Source organism: Rhamphochromis sp. 'chilingali' (genome assembly GCF_963969265.1).
Source record: "Rhamphochromis sp. 'chilingali' genome assembly, chromosome: 15".
Lineage (NCBI taxonomy): Eukaryota > Metazoa > Chordata > Actinopteri > Cichliformes > Cichlidae > Rhamphochromis > Rhamphochromis sp. 'chilingali'.
The window spans coordinates 23,579,108-23,587,094 of record NC_137942.1 but is presented as its reverse complement, the minus strand read 5'-3'; the positions used below and the strand labels follow the sequence as shown (position 1 = coordinate 23,587,094).

Below are 7,987 nucleotides of genomic sequence, written 5' to 3'. Positions count from 1 at the left end.
TCATATCCATTATGAATCTGGGTGTCTCTCTGTACACACACACACACACACACACACCAGGAGTTATAAGGTTAATGGGCATCCAGCCAGTTAGCAGTTAGTACCTTGGGTTCAATATCGGCACATACACATAGGACAAATTAACCAGTTTCTCTCATTCCATTTCAAACAGGACAGTGGTAACAACAGCAGGCTACAGACAGTGTTAAGTTTCAGACTTTAAATAGGCTATATACATTTCAATGGGAGCAACAGGACGGTCAAATGTCGCTGATTTCACTACAGAGCAGGACGGATTGTAGGGTAGCAAACATAGTCGTTTTCAACACAGCAGGTTACCTGGGTGTAATGTTTTTCAGCTAAAAAGAAACATGGCCTGACTCCTACCTAACTATATAAAGAGTAACTGAAGGTTAAATGCAGTTAATATGTCCTGTGTTAAGGCAGGTGCTTCCACCTCCGCTTCGCTGCGTCTCAGCCACCATCTCTCTGGCAGCAACGGTGCTAGAGCCAGAGCAGGGGAGAGCCGAGCTGGAACAAACCATTTTGGGAGGGAGGAGGGGTTATCTAAACTTTTGTTGTTAAAATGTTGCATCTCAATTATGTACTGTATGCTTTTTATAATTTTAGTAGTGTGTCCCACAAACAGCAAATATTGTCAAAAAAAGTAAGAAATCTTTGGGGGTGCTTTGATTCCCAAATCCAAATCCTTTACCCAGGATAGATATCTTACCAAACTCAGCATTTTTAATCAGTATGGAAAGCATTTCTGTTGCTGCAATAAACAGCAATGGCGAGATTGGACATATTTATGATTGATGGCCTCAGCCTAGACCTTTTGACCTTACCAGAAATACTCCGGAAGTGTCTAGTCGTTTTCAGATGTGTGTAATATGTTCCATAAGCATGAGGGGAGGGGTATGGTTCCTGGGGGGATCAGAGAGGGAGGGGTTCCTGAGGCATGGGGGTGACGCAGCAGATTTCTGTTGAGTCAGTGCTGTATAGAGAGACAGAGCAGCAGTTAGTTTTCCACAGACAGCAGTCAGAATTCTGTTTCATTATTATGACAATGTGATCTTTTTTTCCACAGTAAATAACTATTTCTTTTTTCAATAGTGGCTTTATTTTGCTTTCTTATATTACAGACCCAATAAAACCTTTAAGATTATCTGACTAGTAACGGATTGCATTCATATAGCGCTTGGTGGAGGCAGGCTACATCCTTGTATGTGTACAAAAAAGAAGCGCCGCGCACATTGTCACGGACCCGGCTCTGGAGGACTCGGGGGTCCGTGAGCAGTTTTGACCGTTGTTGTTGTTGTTGTTATTAGTATTATTATTTTTTGGTGATGTGTGTGTTTTTCTGCACAATGCTGTGTTAGTCTGTGTCCCTGTATAGGCAGGGTGTGGGTGTGTACGTGTGTAAGTCTGCGGGTGAGGCTGGAGGATGGAGCACAGCCACCTGCAGGCCTGATGGGTGTGGCCCTGCGGGAGGACTGGCCACACCTGAAGTTCCTGCCACACCTGTTGGTGATCAGGCTCGTCGGGGGAGCTACTTAGGAGAGTGTTGGAGCTCCCACCGCCGCGGGATCATTGAGTTATCGTACCAAGTTAGTGTGTCAGCATATGTCAGTGCTGTATACCCGCCGAGGGTTAGTGTTGACGGCTGCTTCTACGGTTTCCCTGCAGGAGGAAGAGTGGTCCAGAAAGGCAGCACGCACGGGGTGTGCGGAAACACAACAGCGGGGAGCACGAGCACAGACGGAAGCACGCACACAACCCCGTGTGTGTGCTTCCGTCTGTGCTCGTGCAACGGGGAGTTATTGTGTTTACAGCTTTTCACTGTAAATAAAGAGCACTGTTTGCATCGCAGATTCTGCGTTTTGGGTCCTCCTTTCCCCACATCCCCACCGTCTGCCAGCCAGACCGTGACACACATATTCAGAAATCAGCCCCGAATGATTTTATTAAAACACCCTCGGATGAGGTAATTTTGGTTTTGTGTGCTTTTACAATAGCGGATTTATTTTGCTTTCTTATATTACAGACGCAATAAAAAACCTTTAAGATTATCCGACTAATAACGGATTGCATTTATATAGCGCTTGGTGGAGGCAAGCTACATCCTTGTATGTGTTTAAAAAAATAATATCCCTTAGTGAAAAGAGCACCGCGCACATATTCAGAACTCGGTCCTACTTAAACCATTAAAACACCCCGGTGAGGTATTTTGGTTTTGTGCAGCCACTCCTTCTCAGACCAAAGTAAAGAGTTTTTCTTCAGTTTTTGAGCTACTTTTCCAACAGGTTTTCTCAGTAGCAGAAAACTGTCGACAGACAGAAACTCTAAAAGAAAACGGTCTTGTACATCGAGGAGGAGTCAACAACCCCTCTAATCGTTATTAGTATCTTTTTCTTTTCTTTTTTTTTTTGCCTGTCCCGTTTGGTTCTTTTGCCATCAGAATTATTGTCTAAAGGCAAAGAAAGATGCCCAACGGATTTACTTTACCAAATTGACCATCCCAGCCTTGCTGTAATGGTGTATTTGTTTCACCTTTTATTGTTTATTTTATTTATTTTTCATTTTCACTTGCTAGATACGGGACAGACTTGAATGAGGAAAAGAAAAGGGAGAAAGGAAGAGGGGGAAAAAACAGTGGAGAAGAGGGACAGGGATAAAGGGCAAAAAAAACAAAAACCAACTAAATAAGCAGACAACAAAAATACATATATCAATCACCTGGGTCACCTGTTGAGAAAGAAAAAAGAAAACAAGCAGAAGAAAACGAGAGCAATACAATAAACAACATCACGAATATAACATGGGAAAATAACAGTAAATACTAAATATTAAACATTATTGTGCAGCACGTAAAATCGACAGCGCATGGGCTTTGGGGTAGGAGCCAAAAAGGGTGTGTGAGCACCCGTGTGTACACCTGTGAGCATGGATGCGCTTGTTTTTAAAAGGCTCCTTCATGTAATGATCTGCTAGAGCAGGGGTGTCAAACTCAAATACCGGGTTTTGCAAATACACAGTGGGCCAAAATTCAAAACTGGATCAAAGTCGAGGGCTAACATTAATATTTATTGAAAAAAAATCTTCCTCCAAATATAACAAGGAATCTTTTCTTATGGACTCAAACAAGTTTTGCTGAAAAACTGAATATGGAACAAGCAAAGCTTAATACTAAACAATATATATAACTTATATAAATGTATATATAACTTAATATTGCACACATGCAAAATCAAAATTCCAATTAAATAACACATCAGTGGAATTCATTTCTTAAATAAAAAATGTATATGCATATGTATATATGTATATATCATTTTATCATTTATCAAATTTTATCATATTCTCCCACCTGTCCTGAAAGCTCCTGTTTTCTGCATTTCTTTTTTCCCTTTTGGGATAGGTAGCATGGCAGTATTTGCATGGTTGCTATGACTATGGTCAACAGAGGAGAGGGTGCTAATGGGTCCTGTCATGACTGACGCACCACAACAACAACAGTTTTCTGGGAATTGTAGTATTAGCAGTACATGCACTGTATAATACTGGCAGGCCAGCTCTAATAGTAATTTTGTATGGCTTCGCGGGCCAAATGTAATTAGGCTGCGGGCCAAATTTGGCCCGCGGGCCAGAGTTTGACACCTATGTGCTAGAGGGTGTGGGGGAGCCACAGCCCCGTCCCCCAGGGCATGAAGCAAGTATGGATTGGTATCGGAGGAATCGATATTTCAGAATCGATCCGCACATCACTACTTCTTTCCCCCCGCCCCGCTCCTTCTTCCTCTTCCTCTGAGTAGTTGTACCAACTTACAGTTGTATTGGGGAGGGGCCAAGATGGTGACCGAGGTAGACGCTCTTCTCCGTGGCTAAGCAGGATTTTGCAGTTTTACTTCCCTTTCAGCCGTCGTTTTTTTCTCTGAATCACAAGTGAGTTATCCTACTGATCTTATTCAGTACACGTATGCGGCACTTCTAACTAATGGCTTCCTGAACCATACTTCAAAGAACTTTTTCGCGACCCTAGCCTCTTTGCAAAGCGATAGCTCAGCTAACAGCAGGAAAGCTTTGTTACCTCAGCGAGGTTTCCAACAACTCAGGGTAGCAAAAGGAAGGAAAAAGAAACACCCATGAAATTTAAAAGTCTAACCAAAGGAGCAACCAAGGAAATGGAGAGAAACACGGGTGTAGCTGGCTCCAAAACCAGCCCCAAGAATGCCGTGACTGCCGAACATGACTACAACCGCAGCAAAAGTCCTGAACTGATGCCACTGACTGACAGGAGTTATTACTCTGAAGAACAAATTTAATGGGAACGTTATGCACTCTGAAATGGACTCAGAAGGACACTATGATAGTCAACATTGATGGTACACTTCTTCTTCTTGCCAGTGTGTATGGTTTTAATTCTAAGTCTCATAATGACTTGTTATTGGATGCCCTTGAAACACGCTTTTTGTTCTGGTTATCCAAATATCCTAATCTCCTGTTATTAGTTGGAGGCGATTTTAACATTGCTCCAGATCCTTCACTAGACAGATGGCCACCTAGCTCAAATAACTCTCTGTCCTGTTGTTTAAATACATTTATGCAAAAATTTCATTTAATAGACATTTGGAGAATTAAAAACCCTAAAGGCAGACTATTTACATGGAGTAACAAATCCAACTCTTCTAAATCCCGTATTGACTTCTGGTTAATATCTGATTGCTTAAATAGGAATAATGTTATATCCAATATAATGCCAACTCCACTCACGGACCACAAAGCGGTATCACTGAGCTGCTACTGGAAACTTAATAATTCCCTTCTAAAACATGAAAAAGTGATTGAAGATATTTTGTCATTAATCAAACGTTTCTGGGATAAAGCCCTAACCAGTCATCTCTGCTGTCAAAATTGGGAAGTCTTTAAATTTGAAGCCGGTAAATATTTAAGAGAGCATGGCTCATCTGCAGCAAAACAAAGAAAAAATGAAGAAATTAATGTAATTCCTAGGATATCTGCTCTCACTCAGATCCCACCAGAAAACCTATCTGAAGAAGATAAAACTGACTTAGCTTTGCAACAGAGTAAGTTAAATGATATCTATAAACTGAAAGCAGAGGGAGCCTTTGTGAGATCAAGGAGAAGAGGATTAGAAGAAGGTGAACAACACTCATCCTACTTTGTTAAATTAGAGAAATCTCATTCTAAACTTAGTTCTGTTCGGAGACTTAATATTGACGGTATTATAACTGATGACCCCCGAAAAGTCTCCACCTATTGCTCCAATTTTTATAAAGATTTATACAAGTCAGAGTTTGATGAGAGTGCTGGTCTGAACTTTATGGAACAAATCCCTGATGTGCGAACAGTAACAGAAGATCAGTTGAGTTTCTGTGATAGGCCGATATCTATTGGTGAAGTGCTGCCCGCTATTCAACGTCTTAAACTTAATAAATCCCCAGGAACCGATGGCTTAACCTCTGAATTTTACATTGCTTTTGCAGATCAACTGGCTCCATTTCTTCTTATGTATACATTGAAAGTCTTATAAATCAGTCTCTTCCCCCCACTTTATCACAAGGTCTGTTAACCCTAATCCCAAAGCCAAAGAAAGATCCCACTTATATTGACAATTGGAGGCCAATTTGCCTCCTTAATAATGATTATAAGATCCTAGCTCAGATCTTTGCCAAAAGACTGAAAGCTGTTTTGAATGATATTATTGATGAAACTTTCTTTATGGCTAACAGACACATATCCAACAACATTAGACTTGTTTTTGACCTAATTGATTATGCAGATTTGTGTAGGGATGATAGCTTTATCTTATTTGTAGATTTCTGCAAAGCGTTTGATACCAGTGGCGGTCCTAGCCTGTTTGGCGCCCTGGGCAAACACTCCCTCTGATTCTCATTGTTTCAGGATGACCTGCCATTATCCAATGACACATCTGCTTACCTGTATCTTTTGCTCGTTTCTCCTCCTCTTCTTTTCTCTTTTTTCTAAACTGAGCACCTGATGGCTTTGAACTTTTCTTGTCCATCTTCCATTGGTTTTAATTTTGCACTCCAGTATGAACACCCATCCCCCAACCCGAGGGTCACCACAACATAACCTAACAGACCTAGACCTTAGTTCACAGATTTGCTTTGTCTAGGGTTTATTTCTGGGGTTTTGTACAACCCAGGGTTCAAATCATGAATCCATAATGGACTTGGATTTACAACATTATGAATGAAATGTGCTCTATTTGGAAGAACCGAGGGCTCTCGCGCTCACTTTTCGCATATAGAATTTTGAAAAAACATCGGTGCAAATTATAAGCCTGCATCATAATGTCTGGTGTTTTCATGTTTGTTGGTTTGTTTTAATTTTGTTTTATTTTGCGAGTTGGTTATTAGATGCTGCTCCAGCCAGCCGGAGAATCCCCCGCCGCCCCGCCCTCTCCTCCCTGTGCAGCAAGCAGCAGGCGCACCTCGCAAACGGAGGGCGCCCTTACTCCCAGCAAATGGTTGATGGAAACCCAATCGGTGCCTACAACATTCCCAATATGCGCTGGCATGATGTCGGGGCAGCATAAGTACGAGTAATTTTTTTTATTTATTTATTTTTTGCCGATGCCCGTGATACCGCCCCCCACCATGATGCCGCCCCAGGAAACCGCCCGTGTCGCGCGTAACAAAAACCGCTACTTGTCCTGAATATCACGGCACAAGCAGGATTCACTGCACTGTTAATGTTAGCTTTGTTATATTGCTGCCTCTGTTCGGTGGTGTCGAGCCAAACGGACTTTAACGTGTGTTTGAACGAGCTGGCGGTTCACTCGTGAAGCTGAAAGAAAGATGCTTTAATCACAGGAGTCACACATGTGTCCACTGTACCATCTGGGAACTCTTCTTGTTTAGCACTCGTAATAACACAAACACTAAATCCTCCTTCTCTCGTGCTGTTTTGTAGCAGTGTACACCTGAGACTGTCACCTGTCTGTCTGTCCTGCACTCTCTCTCTTTGTCTTTCTTTCTGATTGTGTAATAAAAGTATGAACATGTATTTATAAGTTACACTTGTGTTTGAATCCTGCAGCTTCTCACACATTTGATTTCCATGTGTGACAACTGCAGACAGACTGAGGGACACACTGCTGCACATCATCTGTGAGGCTTTGCACCCCTGATGATCCACCAGGACAAACTCAGCAGTGTGTGAGGAAGAGGAGGAGGAAGAGTCAGCAGCTGCTGACAGATGGAGAGAATAGACAGACTGTTCCCTGTTTGTGAAGGACTGCTAGAAAAGTTAAAAATAACTAATTGCCTGTCCTGAATCAGTCTCATTAGGTAATGTTCAAAATATTTTATTATTCCAGTGTTTTCAGTGTGGGAGAAAGTACTCAGGGCCTTCAAGTTACGCACTATGAAAGGCAGCAACAAGTTTAACATTCAGAAACCTAAAGTATGTATCAGCAGCAGAATGGACCTAAAAATAAATGTTTGTTTCAGTTCTATGAAGCTTTGAGTATTTTGGATTAGTAGCACTGCTGTGTTTGTTGCATCATATTGCTGTAATTGTTTATATGCTTTATATATTCTGAGGTAAGTTGATCTATAGTGTTACATCATATTCTATAAGGATGTTATGTGTTTGTATACTTTCTGCCCAGATGACTTAAAGCAGTTATGACATGGTCTGATTTTCTCACCCAATAAAGGAATATTTAATATATCAGACTACTCTTCATTCTATCAGAAACAGTTTTCACAGCTCGTACATTTTCCTTTTTACACATGTATGTAAGCATTGAGCCAAATGTAATAATGCCAACATATTAAATGAACAATATTTGTCTCTCATATATAATACATCTATATATACACTGTCAAAGATACTTGTCTTTGAGTGAAGATTTAAGGTGATAGGAAATATAAATAACTGCAACTTGAATCTTTGACCCAGAGTTCAAGCTCACTACTATAACATATATATATAT

The 7,987-nt window shown here is 41.1% G+C and overlaps 1 long non-coding RNA gene across 1 annotated transcript; it reads left to right on the top strand.

Moving 5' to 3' along the window:
• Positions 1–3,820: 3,820 nt before the first annotated feature.
• On the top strand, positions 3,821–7,722 carry LOC308410820. Its single transcript, XR_013974266.1, has 2 exons — positions 3,821–4,385; positions 7,087–7,722. It is a non-coding gene; the product is annotated as an uncharacterized lncRNA (long non-coding RNA).
• The last annotated feature ends 265 nt before the right edge of the window (positions 7,723–7,987 follow it).